The sequence below is a fragment of the Camelus dromedarius genome, chromosome 1, assembly GCF_036321535.1.
Source record: "Camelus dromedarius isolate mCamDro1 chromosome 1, mCamDro1.pat, whole genome shotgun sequence".
Lineage (NCBI taxonomy): Eukaryota > Metazoa > Chordata > Mammalia > Artiodactyla > Camelidae > Camelus > Camelus dromedarius.
In genome coordinates this window covers 40,692,291-40,708,205 of record NC_087436.1, presented here as the reverse complement: position 1 = coordinate 40,708,205, position 15,915 = coordinate 40,692,291, and the positions used below count along the sequence as shown (strand labels likewise).

The 15,915-nt window shown below is 34.1% G+C and overlaps 1 long non-coding RNA gene across 2 annotated transcripts in view; it reads right to left on the bottom strand.

The window, feature by feature from the left end:
- LOC116157463 (uncharacterized) overlaps positions 1 to 15,526 on the bottom strand; it is a 37,636-nt gene extending 22,110 nt beyond the window's left edge. For both annotated transcript variants that reach the window (XR_010382406.1, XR_004141544.2), the window contains exons 1-3: positions 15,281 to 15,526; positions 15,128 to 15,186; positions 12,682 to 12,809 (exon numbers count right to left, since the gene is read on the bottom strand). This is a non-coding gene — a long non-coding RNA (uncharacterized LOC116157463). The remainder of the gene's footprint in view (positions 1 to 12,681; positions 12,810 to 15,127; positions 15,187 to 15,280) is intronic.
- Between the last annotated feature and the right edge of the window lie 389 nt (positions 15,527 to 15,915).

Genomic DNA, 15,915 nt, shown 5'->3' with positions numbered 1-15,915 from the left:
TATTTACACTCTCCCAAGCTTCTATTGCCTCTTTCTGGCATTGAAAGCCTGCTGCATTCATATAAGATTCTTCCATTCCAAGTCTCCAACCTTATTAAACTCATTCTTTTTGCAAAGGACTGAAAAGTTTGTATTTAAGATTTTTTATATCAAGTCTCTTTCAAAGTCAAGATTCTCAATTCTGTTTATATTTAATGTTAGCAAGTTGTAAATCTGATTATCTTACTAAAACTATTCACACAAAAGTATGAATACAGTTTAATCTTCCTGTATCTATCATCATGTTTCAAAGAAGTGCTTTAAGTAAAATGTAAGGGGAAGAGGGTAATAGGGATAAAGACAGCAGCTCATCATTCCTACTGATTTGTCTATTAAACATTTCATCTAGCAGAAGAGTATGTGTAATCTATGTGTTATTTCATAGTTTGCAACTAAACATTTATTTCATGGGCCTCTCTTTAATGTCAGAAATTACTGTAGTCCCACAAAACCTTCAGTTGAGATGGAAAGTACTTTGTCATAATAAACTAATAGTTGAAATCTGACTAATATAAAAGCCAGCCAGCTTTTCACTTTCTTAGCTATGAATATAATGGTCTTTCCACCATTATTTCATGTGTAACTGAACTGTTTGAAAGAAGGTATCTTTACTGTAGCCAACCTGAGAAAATAATGAGCAAAAAGAAATAAGATAATTTCTTGAGCTTTCTCAAAAGGACTATTTCAGAAACTATTTACTATTTACTTTAAAGCTTAACTTGGATTTTAAGCTCTCAAATGGAAACCAAAACTGAAAGGACATCAAATCCATACATTCTTAAAAAATGTCACCAAATGAGTTAATTGGGGGGGGGGGATTTTTATGCTTGAAATTGAATGACTGTTTTTTTCCTTGAAGCTGTACAGAATTTGACAATACAAATTTATCAGTTCATTTGGAAATCCCAGAAATCTTTTTTTCCCAAATAAGATTATTTTAATTTCAGAAATCTTAAGAAGTGCATATAAATTTAGCCAATAATCTAAAACTATTTATGGATAAACTAGATTATCTTTCATTAAAATTCTATTAGTCTCACAATGTTATTCAAGATCCCAGGATATCTACTGAAAAGTTAGTTGTGAAGAGTATTAAATCCCCTTAAACGTTTCAAGAAACATAAAAAAAAAATCTAATAACTTCTGACACTCCATGACTAATCAAGACCTAAATACTTAGGCTTTTATTTATTTTCGTCATAGCATCTGTCTACCTGTTATTGGTCCCATGCCAGAAACTTGCACATTTGGTAACATTCAAATGTATTAATGATTCAGAATATTCTACTCACTTTGGGGCACATTGACCATCTATTTCCACTCTGTTGATTTTGATTCTGCCCTAGTATATGCTAAATTTTTTAAACAGTTACTTCCTAGGTGTCCAGAATTTTCCTTCTATCTCTTTGACTTTCTTTTTGATGTCCTCTGCTACTTGCTTATCATTTGACCATTTCATAAGTATCTGTGCTCTGCTAAGTTTCATCCTAGGTTGTCATCTTTTAATACTAGATGGAAATCTTGGATTGTGTAATTCTTTCCAGTGGATTAAATAACTCCATATGTGCTGATCATTTTCTAATTTCCATTTCTAGCACACAGTGCTTTCCTGAGCCCTGGATCCTAGATCCTTATACCTTACTGCAAACTAAGCATATCTACTCCAGGATGCCACAGGCAAATGTCTAAAATATCATCTTTATTATCCTGTTTCGTTCAAACCATACCCTCTTCTGTTTCTTAATGATATGAATTGATTCATATGTAGCCAAAGCCACTAATATATTTTTTTATTGTTGCCAGAGCTCTTGGTAAGATTCTTTATTTTATTATTTTTTATTAAAGTATAGTTAGTTACAATGTGTCAATTTCTGGTATACAGCACAATGTCCCAGTCATGAATATACATACATATATTTGTTTTTATATTATTTTTCATTAAAGATTTTACAAGATATTGAATATAGTTCCCTGTGATGTACAGGAGAAATTTGTTTTTCTAATCTTTTTTTTTTACATATAGGGGCTAACATTTTGAAATCTCAAACTCCCAAATTGATCCCATTGTAAACCATAAGATTGTTTACTATGTCTGCAAGTCCGTTACTGTTTTGTAGATGAGTTCATTAGTGTCCTCTTTTCTTTCTTTTACTTTTTTTAGATTCCATATATAAGTGATGTGATATATGGTATTTTTCTTTTCCTTTCTGGCTTACTTCACTTAGATGGACCTAGAGATCATCATTCTATGTTGCTGCAAATGGCATTATTTTATTATTTTTAATGGCTGAGTAGTATTCCATCATATAAATATACCACAACTTCTTTATCCAGTCATCTGTCGATGGACATTTAGGGTGTTTCCAAGTCTTGGTTATTGTATATATTGCTGCTGTGAACATTGGCGGGCATGTATCTTTTTGAATTAGGTTCTCTCTTGATATATGCCCAGAAGTAGGATTGCTGGATCATATGGTAAGTCTTTTGAGGAATCTCCACACTGTTTCCCATAATGGCTGCACCAAACTGCATTCCCATCAGAAGTGTAGGGTGGTTCCCTTTTCTCCACACCCTCTTCAGTATATATTGTTCATGGATTTTTGAATGATGGCCATTGTGTCTGGTGTGATGTGATACCTCATTGCAGTTTTGATTTGCGTTTCTCTGATAATTAGTGATATGGAGCATTTTTTCATGTGCCTATTGGTCATTTGTATGTCTGAATTGAAGCATTGCTTGTTTAGGTCTTCTGCCCATTTTTGGATTGGATTTTCTTTTTTTTTCCCTTATTAACTTGTGTGAGCTGTTTGTATATTCTGGAAATTAAGCCTTTGTCAGTCACATCCTTTGCAAATATTTTCTCCCATTCCTTAGTCTATCCTTCTGTTTTGCTTATGGTTTCCTTTCCTGTGCAAAAGCTTATAAGTTTAGGTCCCATTTGTTGGTTTTTGCTTTTATTTCCATTGCCTGGGTAGACTGCTCTAGGAGAACATTGCTAAGATTTATGCCAGAGAATAGTTTGCCTATGTTTTCTTCTAGGAGGTTTATAGTATCTTGCCTTATGTTTAAGTCTTTAAGTCATTTTGAGTTTATTTTTGTGTATGGGGTGAGGAAGTATTCTCACTTCATTGATTTACATGCAGCTGTCCAGTTTTCCCAACACCATTTGCTGAAAAGACTGTCTTTATTCCATTGTATGTTCTTACCTCTTTTGTCAAAGATTAACCATAGATCTGTGGGTTTATTTCTGGGCTCTCTATTCTGTTCCATTGATCCGTATGTCTGTTTTTATGCCAACATTGTGCTGTTTTGATTACTGTAGCTCTGTAGTATTGTCTGAAGTCTGTGATAATTGCTTTGGCAATACTGAGTCTTTTGTGATTCCATATAAAATTTTAGGACTATTTGTGCTATTTCTTTGAAAAATGTCCTGGGTTTTGAAAAGTGTCCCTAATGATAGGGATCACATTAAATCTGTAGATTGCCTTGGTCAGTATGGCCATTTTAGCAATATTGATTCTTACAATCCAAGAGAATGGGATATCCATTTCTTTAAGTCATCTTTAATTTCCTTCATCAGTGTTTTGTAGTTCTCCATGTATAAGTTTTTCACCTCCTTGGTCAGATTTATTCCTAAGCATTTTATTGTTTTGGATGAGATTTTAAAAGGGATTGTTTCTTTACTTTCTTTTTCTGTTGTTTCATTGTTAGTGTAAAGAAATGCCACTGATTTCTGTATGTTAATCTTGTATCCTGCTACCTTGCTGAATTCTTTTATCAGCTCTAGTAGTTTTTTGTGGAGTTTTTTGGGTTTTCTATATGTAGTATCATGTCATCCACAAAAAATTGTTACAAAGCCACTAATTCTTGACCACTTTTTTCCCCTCCCACTAGTCTTGGTATCATTCTTGAGCACTTTTTTTCCCTCAGCCCCAATATCTAAACAGTACTTACTCAAAAGTACTGCCGCTACTATGATCCATGTTCTGTGCTTGTATACTCTTAGCAAAATATAGCAGGAGAAAAACATGAAGCTACACTAAAAATACTTATTTTAATTTTGTGCCTACAAACGCAAAATGGACCCTTTAAAATACACAATAGACACACAGGAAGTGGCCAGTCCACTCTCTGGACCACTCTTCTGGGTGACTATTTTATATTCCTCCTCTCCCCTCAGATCATATCAGTGGCTTTACCATTGTCATTCACCCAATTGTTTTGCTTCCTTCTTCACTGAGAAAATTGAATCCGTGAGAATTCTGCAAATTCTAATAACTACAACTATTTAATTGCCAACATAGGCAATCATGTTCTCTGCCTTATAGTCTTTGATCTTACATGAAATTTCTACTCTCTAATGAAAAACAATCTCCATTCATGCATGAGATTCAATATTCTCTCACCTACCTGAAAGATACTGCTTTAGGACTTCTTTCTTTTTACTACAACATCAAATTTTCACTCTGACATTTTTTTCATAAGCACACAAGCATTCGTACTTCTCTTGATAACATTCTCCTGGCAGTTACTGCCCCCCCCCCTTTATTTTTTTTTTTACTCTACTTGGATCCTTTTCAGTGAGTTGTGTATACATTCTTCCTCCAATTCCTCTCCTCGCCTGCTCTCTTAAATCCAGTTTACTTCACTCTGCAGAGACTGCTCTTGTCAGGGTTATGTACTGCTTGAGCTAAATCAGTACTTGACATAGTTGACCACTTCCTCCTCCTTGATCCGTTTCCCCACTTGGCTTCACTTTGTCTCAGTGTTCACTCTGCCTCAGTGTCCTTTGTAGATTCTTCCCTTCTCCAAGCTCTTAATATTTTGTGCATTTTCTGTAAATATATGAATTTTTATAATATAAAGCATTTTCATGAAATATACTATGCCTCTATATAATTAATGTGTCAAAAATGGTATAGTCATGTATTGATGAAAACCTGTCAAAGTTACTGAAAAAATTTAAAACTAAAGGTTATCTTAGAAAAGGAATTTCTGTGACTTTTTATCACTGCCCAAAATGACAAGTTAAATTTGTGACATTGTAGTCATGGAATTATTCAAACTTTTTCTGATAACAAATCAAAGCCATTCAATCAAATACATACTGTGGTTGAAATGCAGAACTATTTCCAATATAAGTTGGACTGAATTGATAAATTAGGACTTGAGAGCTTTACTTTTTATTATCAAATCAGTGACTTTTCCAGTTTCACCAATAATAATGTTCTCAGATTACATTAGTGGGAAATTTAATTTTACCCACTCATAACATACTTTGTGTGCCACTGGACATAATTTAGTAGATATCATTTTAATTTTCATTTTGAAAATGCATTCCATTGTAATGTTCATATTTAAAAATGAAATAGAACACTTAACCAACTACTATAAAATTTTTCAGTGATATGATCCAGCCATGAAAATTAGAAGTCAGTGTTCCAATGTGTGTTCACCTATTTACTACTAAAATGCTGGAACATCCTAAGATGGGATGCCATGTGTTTATCAGATTTTGTAACACCACCTCATTAATCAAGAACACATCACATGGTGAAATAGTCTCCACTGGCAAAATTCTTGAGGGAAATGTTGAAAAATATCAGTTATTTTGGCATATTCTCAGTTCTCTAGCATCCTTTGGTAAAAAAAAAAAAAAAATCACATTAAGGCATTTGACTGGCTTTTCATACTCTTCACTTGTGAGGTCTACACTTTGAAACCTGCAGTATCCAGAGACTTTTCACAGTGCGGGAATCTAGTGCTTCCCGAGGCCCGGCCGCCCCGGCGCCCCTGCCCGGGGCCCTGTTGCAGGAATACTCCTGTGACCGGCTTCCCGGTGCTGGTGAGTGACTGGTGACTCAACAGACTGTACCTCCCATACCTCAGAGGGTCAGGCCCAGCGGCACAGTCCCTGGGCCAAGCTTACCGTCTCACCTTTCTGCCTTTGAAAGGTAACTGCTGGCAGGGAATCCCAAGATGTCCCTGATCTTAGACTGTCGAGATGCCTAAGTCTGTGTTTTCCTTTCTCTGCTCTCTGTCAGTCCCAGCCAGTCCCACGTCTAATTACTGTGCTGACAGACTCCTGAACTTCTATTTTCTGCCAGGATATCTTCTGCAACTACATCCTCATATATCAAGCTGAGTACTTGACATTTCTTCTAGTGTGTGAAAGACTTTCAGATTTATCATGTCCAAAATTAGACTGGTGCTTTCTCCTGGAAACAGTCTTCATCCCACCTGCCCCGTCTCAGTCGGGATCACAGCTTTCCAGTTGCACAGGGAATTAGAGCCATCCTTATTTTTCATACCACTCACCCAATACATCAGAAACTCCTGTTGCCCGTAACTTCAACTAACCTCAAACTATATGAATTATCTAATCCCTGCACACTGCCTCTTCTGTTATTGCCCAAAGTCTTCTCTGATCAAGGTTACTGTTACAGCTTCCTGATAGATTTTTGTGCTACTACACCTGCCCTCTGATAGTTTTTTTCTCAAAATATTAGGGTGATTGTTTTAAAATATCAGTTTGAGTTTGTCACTCCTCTGTTTAAACTATGCAGTGATTCTCCTTTTCACTAAGATTAGCAGCCAAAGTCCATACAGTGGCCTACAGGCTATGTTGTCCTGTTAGCCCCAAACCCTCTGACCTGCTCTGGTTTCTCTCCATTCAGTGACTCAGTTCCAGCCACACTGTTACCCTTGCTCTTTATGAATGCTCTAGGCCAGCTCTCGCCTGATGGCCTTGCTGTATGGCTGTTTATTATTTTTTTCCTATAGTGCTTGTGGTTTTCCCATAGAATATTGTTTATCACTGAAAACCCCCGAAAAAAATGCACAGCAAAGCTTCTTTCCTAGATCATAGTCAAGATTTAGGTACTATTAGACTTAATGAATGTCAACTATTTAGACAGAAGAAAAATTGTTAAATATTTCAGCACTGATGAGGCTGGAACTGTCTTGTATACAATGTATTCTATTGTATACAATAGAATAAGCACTTCATCTCTGAATAGTCACAGCTAACATCTTTTTTTTTTCATCTTGCCAAAGGAATTCTGTCTGTGCATTCCCTCTGTGCCTCCTTTTTCTACAACCTCACTCACCCATCACCCCACCATACCTCTGCCCCTTTTCCAACTCCTGCAGAGTCTACTTTGTGTTAGTTAAGGATTTGAGGCATTAGATGTCTTAAAAGGGTAAAACCAGGGTAAAGGAGATAAAGTGACAGGATTTCAGAGCTGAGAGGAAAGGAAGAGAGCGTAGCCCCAAGTGCAAAAGCAATTATACATTATCTTAGTGATAGAAAGGAGAAGAGATATAAGCCTAAACCTTTAGGCTAAGAAAATGTTTCCACATTTTGCTTGTTTCAGAGAGGGATGAAGATGAAAAAAGAACCACAGGCATAACTGCCAGGTGTATTGAAATGGATAAGAAGTAAAATAAACTTAAAAAGAAATACTGTTGACTAAGGATTTGGACCACTTTCAAGGGGTTCTCAAAGTACAAGTAAAGCATTATAGTATTTAAGCATAATTTTCAGTTGTCACATGTGATTGATTTTTATACTTAAATTTTTTTTGCCATCTTAGATGTAGAGATTAGTTCATTTCATAATTAAAACTTGAATGGGGTCCTGTACTGACCACTGATGATAGTTTATGTATTTAAGTTTTATTTTCATTATCTGTATGATTCACAATGCATACAGGTGGAAATCCTTCCCTTTTATCATATATGTGCTTAAATGAAGTAGATTGGCCATATAGTATTCATACAAAATCACATTTATATAACAAAGAGTGGAATGCAGTCATATAACCTCTCTATATCATTTTATATACTATGCATTATATATAATATACAAATAGATTGATATGTACCTTTGAATAGCCTTATGAAACACGCAGTGATGTTTTGTGAACACATTTTACGTAATACGAACTGTATAGCTTCTCAGTCTGCGATAATGACTGTTTTCCCCCAATGTAATGTAGACTGATAAAAAATGTGAAAAATTAAAGATAACATAAATATTCCAGCGTTTTATTATTAAATATGATACACATGAAGATACATTTTGGTAAGTACAGTAAGGCAAATATTGCATAAGGAAAAGAATTTTAAGATTGTGCAAGTTTATTGAAAGTGAAATTATGAATGAAATGTTAACTCCCCACTTTATATGCCTGCGTGGACACTTTGAATGGATAAAATGTTTCATATTTGTTTTCTTCTACTTTCTCATGTCTATTAATTAAAATCTATTCCTCTTATACTTTTTTATGTTTAAGATGGGTTTTTATTTTTCTTCAGTCTTTTTTTTTCCCTGAGCTTGATCAAAAGTAGATCCCTTTCTAGTTTGTCCCTTTTTGTACTTAGGTTTAAAATTTATTGTTCCAGATGTTTTCATCAACTGAAATGCTGTTATTTGCATTTCTGTTTTCTTAAGGAGGTTAAGATGTAGCTTATTTTTCTCTGTTCCTGTTCCTTTGGGGATTGATCTTTCATGTTCATGAGTTTTTTTGGTCTCTATTGTGAAGTACAATTTCTTTTTTTTTTTTTTAAACATTTTTTATTGATTTATAATCATTTTACAATGTTGTGTCAAATTCCAGTGTTCAGCACAATTTTTCAGTTATTTATGGACATATACACACTCATTGTCACATTTTTTTTCTCTGTGAGTTATCATAACATTTTGTGTATATTTCCCTTATTCAACAAAGTTAGTGGTAGGTGGTGAGAGAATGGCTTGACCTGTGTTGTTTGTTTCCTTTACATTACTGTAGGATGTTGGCGTTCCCTTCAGACCTTATCGTCCTTCCTTTTCTATTTACGTGATTATTCCCCAGAATCTGAGTTTCTACCAGGCTGCCACCTTCATTCCTGGGCACTTTCAAGAGCTTTCATCGTGCCACCAAGTCACAATATCTTCATTTGACGTTGAGTCCTGGTCATTGTCTCTGTGGAGGCAGGTTTTCCTGTCCTTTTAAATTTATTCTTTAGCCCCAGCTCTCCTTTTTTAAAAATCTAAGACTCTCAGGGCTCCTCTTCCCCATCTGGTTGATTTGAAGTTTTGAATATTCTGTCTCCTAATAATGTTGAAGTCATAAGTTGTGTATGAACTTATTTGTATTACTTTTATGTATTACTCTCAAATTTAAGTATTTTGAAGGATGAATGCATTGAGCTTGATTTAAGCAGCTACCATTAACCTTTGAAAATATTTTCAGTACCATGTTCATCAATATTTCAAGATTTTAAAGTGACATATAAGCTTGCATCTTACTTATTAAACTATCCAGTCTAGGCTTGATTGATGGCAACATGACTCAGGATTATATACATCTGCTAGGGATTGAATGTTTATGTCCTTCCCAAATTTGTACTTCCATATAGTAAAGCCCTAGCCCCCAGTGTGGCTATATTTGAAGATAGGACCTCTAAGGAAGTAACTAAGGGTAAATGAGATTATAAGGATGGTGGTCTGGTCTGATGGGATTAGTGTCCCTATAAGAAGGGATACCCGAGCTTGCACCACTCTCAGTCCCTCTCTGCACACTTGAACCAAGAAAAGGGCAGGACATAGCAAGAATAAGTCAGGAAGTGTTCTCACCAGCAACCTAATAGGCTGGAACATTGATCTTGGACTTTAGTCTCTAGAACTGTGAGAAAATAAGTCTCCGTAGTTTAAACAACAGAATTTTGTATGGAAGTCCTAGGAATTAATACAATATCTAAATTACTTCTTTTTTATTTTAGTAACACCTTTGAGAAGTTTCAAAAGGTATATTGATGTGAAGAAAAGATTTTTAAATCAAGATATTTCTTTTTAATTATTATCCAAAAGGAAGCATGTGATGCCATATTTTCAGTAGTCATCGGCATTCATTAATTGCTACTTCTAAAGATTTATTTTCTAAAGGTATAGCTAAAAATAAATTACAATAAAATAGATTACAAATTCAGAAATTTAATTCATTAATTATCTTCAGATAGAAATTAAAATTTTTAAATTTTTTATTCACATCTATAAGTTGTCACCTAATGTTGTAGGTGAGCAATATCAAAATTATAAATGTGATAGGTTGATAATTGCTGCTCAGTTATGGAGCATGTTATTAAGTAACATCAGTAGAAGCTAGAACTATTTGTTCCAGGCTTTATTTTAATTTTTTCTGCAAAATTGACCTTAAAACATGTTGCATTAATTCTTTTCATATAGTTTTAAAACTAATAATTCCAAATCTAGCTGCCAATATTACACTTCTTAAAAGTTGGGGGCCACAGTGGTTTTGTATCCAATAGATACATCTAAACTATGATTTATAAAGCTGAGAAAAATAAATCAATTATCTCTTAGCTGATTATATTTATATCTGTATTGTATAAACTAATCATACACTGCCATCATTTGCCATCAAATTTCATGCTGACCAATGTAAAAAGTGAAGGCTATGAAGTTCAGTGCACAGTAAACATTGAATTATATAATTTCTAACTCAAATAAAAATTTCAACTATTGCAGGTTTCACGAATAATCCAGTATCAATTGAAAAACCAATTCAAGTTTAAAATACTCTTTGCATTTTATGTATCTGTACTTGAGCATGTATATGTATATGCCTTTGTGCATACACACTTGCCCTTTGCATCTGTTCCATTCCATAGCTTTGTTATATTTTCATGTTCTCTTTAATTTCATTTGAATTTTTGAGAAAATAATCGAAATACTAAATTAAAAGTCAGAAATCCCTTAAGACAAATATTCTTTGCATTTTCAGAAGCTGTTATATATTCAGTGTTGGATTTAGTCATTTTCACCTTTTTTTTTTTTGGTATTTGGAAGAACATTGAAAGAGGTCTATATAAGAAAATAATTTGAAAAATTCATAACATTTATTATACCTGAAAATAATGAATCCAAAATTGTTTTTAAAAATCTAAAATTTGGCATAATCAGTACCTTCAAAAATGTGTTATAGAAGTAGCTTTATTTTAAAGGAAATCTTTGAAATTAAACTTAAATAGTACTGTATGTCAGCTATATCACAATCAAAAGTGAAAAATCTTTGAATAACAATACCCAGGGAAGGTTTAGCTTTTATACTTTACTGTGCAACTATTCTCTCTCAGGAGGTCAGTCTATCACAAAACATACTAAAAAGCTTTCTTGTCAATCTTTACATTTTCCTTAAAACAACTCTTTCCTTATTCTTGTTTGCCCAAGTGACATAGTTTTTGAATAGTTGATATTTCTTTGAAATCACCTTGTGTAAGTTACTACTTAGGTAAGTAAGTGTAAGGTAAAAGTAAGATTTAGCATGTGCTTTCTTTCAGCTCTCATCCTCTTGAGAGTCTTTTATTAAGCCAATTTCAAAGTACAATTCTCTATTATAATTGAATTTTCTTTTATAGATAGACTGTTAGGCTGAATTGCTTTATAACTGAGGGGAGGAATATTTAGAAATGCATAAAGATAGGAAACCCTGCTTAGGAAAAATACTTAGAGAAAACAGTTATCCATTGTTAGTGTGGTTTAATGTGTCAAGACAAAGTTCTTTTTATTTTTCTCTCTCAGGTAATGTAAAATATAAGATCTGAGAATAAAAACTCTGATAAAATTGAAGTTCTGATGGATTCTTTAAGGTTTTCATGAGGAAAATGGTCTAAGTTGTCTGAATTTTTTCCTACCATAAGTTAAACCTCTTGATGTATAAGAGGTTTATCACTAAGGATATTTTGAAATTATATATATATATTTAAAATATAATTTGCATTGCTTTTAAAAGGAACATTATTAAGAAACTAATATAGAGATAATTATTTTTTCTCTTTCACTATGTGGAAAAATATTTATGAAGCCCTCACTGTTCTTTTAAGGTACAACTTTGGGCTTGATATATGGTAATACATTCAGTTCAGATACCGCATTCTCAAAATGGCCTTCCTCAGTTACTTAAAACAGCACCTCACTTCAGCTCCTCTTCAGTAAGTCTCCAAGGCATTACCTTATTTTAGTTTAGTTATAGTCCTTAACAGGAGTAGAAATGACCACATTTATCCCTTTGTTACCTCTTTCTCTCTACTAGATTTAAAGCTCCAAATGGTAGCTCCTTTGTTAACCAAGCTTGAGTGAAGCTTCTCTGGGCCCTCTTTCTGACTAGGCCTCATCTTTGGACCTTGTCTTTGCCTGCCTCCTCCAGCTGTAGCAAGAAATGTGCTCAGGCTAGCTAGAACCTCATGATCTGATCCATTGACCTGCTTTCAGCAAGAATTCTAAGTTGGTTTAGCAAAAATCCCCGTACCCTTGGTATCTCCTCTTAGTAATTTTTCATTTAGAGACTTGTTGGCTACAAATCCCCACCTGCCTTTGCTATATTTGGAGTTGAGCCTGATCTCCTGAATGATGTCTTTCTTACTGTTTGATAACGTGTCAGAATAATTTGATCATCTCAGCATCTGTAGTAGTGCCTGGCATGTAGAAAACACAGCGTGCATTTCCTGAAGGAATGTGTGAGTACTGTGACTAATAGTGATGCTAAGTATACGAGAGGTGAAGTTTATACAGATCTGTGCGTATGGAACACACTGAGGTGCGCACACGTTAAAGTGGGAAAACAAAGACATCAGCACCTGAGGATCTGGAGCGGTCGCCGGAGCTTCAGTCCTGATGGCGCCTCTGAGCTGTGTGACTTCGGGCAAGTTATCAATCTCTTGGAGCTTTAGTTTCTTTGTTCATATAATTCAGTTAATAAAAGTACCTGAATGATGGAGTATTAAGGCAACAATAAATGAGTTAATACATTTGAATCCTTGAAGAAGAAGATCAAATATGCAGTCCGTATACAGTAGCTACTGTCATTAGGAGGAATATTAGCATTAATAATGCCACTGACTTGCTACAGAATATTACACCTATTAAGGGGACTATTCCATCAAATACATTTTAAGAGATTTTAGCCAATCTGAAGAAAAAAAAAAAGGCAGTCTATCCATTTGAAATTTCATGTTGGTACACTAAAGATTTCTATCTGCTCTCTTTTGCTGTATCTTCTTACATTGTAACCCAGATTTCTAGACATTATCATTCTGTGCCTATAAAACTGGGATGAACACAACAATCTATCCCTTTCTCCATGCTGATGCTATAGCTGACAGGGAGTATAGAATACATTTAACTGTTTATTTTGACTCCCATAGCAAAGGTATTGTGTTGTTTCATTCAATTTTATCTCCCCAAAGTTTAAGTGCAATCATAGGATTAAGTCATTTAGAAATGGTACTTAAATTATTACCAGATACTATTGATTGGGATGGAAAGTCACTTCATTAGTGATTTAGTTATATAATATTACAAAATGAAGAACATCTTTCAGAAATGAAAATAGTTGCAGAATTAAAATGTTAAATTGTTGAAATAGGTCACAGGCATAAAGTTTAATTAAACTGAATCAGATTGTACTCTATTTTTTCATTTCCAATTTTATAGTGCATATTTGATATTTAAAGGAAAAGCATAGCACTTCATTTATAAACTGCATAATCTCCATTCTTGCTACAGTAACATTTTTAAGGAACACTTTGGGGCTAATTCAGTGTTTGTGTCCAGTGTGCTAACATGTTTTATATTATCAATTTTTTATCACTAGTCTCTAAGTTAGTTTTTTAGGGTCTTATTAAATTTCTGATCATGTCTGCAATGTATTACAGGTGCTATACTTACTGCATCTTAGAAGATGCAAAACGTTGCTTATTGTTATTGGGAATAGAATTCTGTGTAGAATCTGCTTTTGAGAGCTAGGTCTGGTGTCTCCAATGCTACTCTTGTTATACCTCGGGGATACAAAGAGAAATATAGTACAGGGGGAAAAGTGTGTCATTGGGAAATTCAGCTGTTCTATTAGCTGTGTGTTTCTGGAAAGAAGTCAGCAAACCTCTCTAAGCTATGATTTTCACATTGATAAAAGGCTAATGGTCTTTGTGGTCTTTTATTTTCTCTGAGTAGTATAAGAGATTAGAGGAATTGTGAAATTACCTTTACTTCCTTTGTGTTCTGGCATGGAAGAAAATTATTGTTCTATAATTTTTTGTCAATACATTTAACTTATGCAGGAGAATGTCCTGTATTTGAGACCAGATGCCTATGTCCTAGAGAAAAATTAGGAGTAGATTTGAGAATGCCTTGTAGTTTAAAAATTAAACCTTTAGAATGGAACTTCTGAATTTCAAATAATAGAATGCATGATAATAAAATTACTACATGAAATTTGAAAATTGATATAGCCATGTCCATTGGAATAGATCCCTGGATATAGCCATTGCATTTTTTAAAATTTAAAGTCTTGCAGCAGTTTGCAATTCCTGTAGATACTGAGATAACTATTCATCCTAAGATGATTTCTGTGTATTGTGCTATGCAGTAATTGAACCACCTTCCCTATAACAAATCTATTTCTACCTCTAAACATTCCTGCAATTCACACATTTGCTGGGGACAACAGTTTTGCTGCTACCTATGTCAGATGATAAATGGTAACTAACCTCAGTCATTAACCACAGAGATCAGAGAGAAAGGTGGGGGTAATCTTTTAGGCCAGAATCCCTGCAGTTAATTTTTGATGCTAAAAGAACAAAAATGTGTGTACCATATTCATGAATAGTTCACAGTATTGTCTGTCAACATTTTCTTCTATATTTTCCCCAAGGAATTATTGTACATAAGTATATGTGAGACTTTCAGTTACAAAGCTTACTTTACTGATCAGTTTTCCTTATGCTAAAATATGTGGCATTTTAAATGCTTAACATATTCCTTTCAGGTAGTATTTGTTAAAGAAACTCAGTTTCTGGGCTAATTATGCCTGTTATAGAAAGATCTTTATAAAATGTCAGTCAGTCTCACACTTTTCAGAAATACATCATGTTAAACAGCATTGTTTAGTACATGATGAGACAGCAGCTGCTAAAATGGGCTGCACAAAACCCAGAACTGTGTGGACACTGAAGAATGATCCCTCTTAAGCCTCTGAATCCTTTACTCCTGTTCTACTCATTTGGTTTCTTCCCAAATTGTGCTTACCCAGGAGTCTCTTATGTTTTCAGACAATGCCTTAAGTAATGCTCATGGAGAATTTTCTCCTAGAAAAAATGCAAAGTAGGCCCAGTTACTCTTTGAAATGCATAATTCTTATTGGATTAAACCTGCATTCACAGTATGATGCTCTAAGAGTACCTGGAGGTTGTATTTCCTCATTTGTGGATAGTAGGAGTAGCATTTAAAGGAGTTTAAATTCTTTCATATTTGTATGAATTCAAACCTGGAAGGAGAAACAAAAGGCACTGGAAGTATAAAATTAATGAGTTTAATTAAAACATTTTGCAATCTTTACGTATAATCCTGGTATTATGATTATTATTACTCAATTTTCATCCTGTCCTTTAAAGAGTTGGTGTTACTTCAAAAACCACTTTCAAAGACTTGATTACATACCTGCAACATTAGAAAGATACAATGAAAATGTTTAAACACATTAAAAAGCCAAATATATGGATATTGCATGCTTAAGGCAATAAAGTTAGTAAAATAGAAATATTAGAGTTATATTTCATATGACAAAGTCTATGAAAACACCATGGTATAAGCTGCTATAAGTTATGTAAGAAGAAAATAGGCCTTGAAACTTAGGTAATAGTTTTAAATGCAAAACCGTATGCTGTGTGGCACCAGTCTTGACTGAAGAACTCACAACAGATGGTTGTATTGTAAACTTCCAGTTACAAGTCACTTGTTGGTATCCGTATGATTTCCCACAGAAACCCGTTTGACTAAGTATGTATACATGCACACACACATACATAGAAATATTG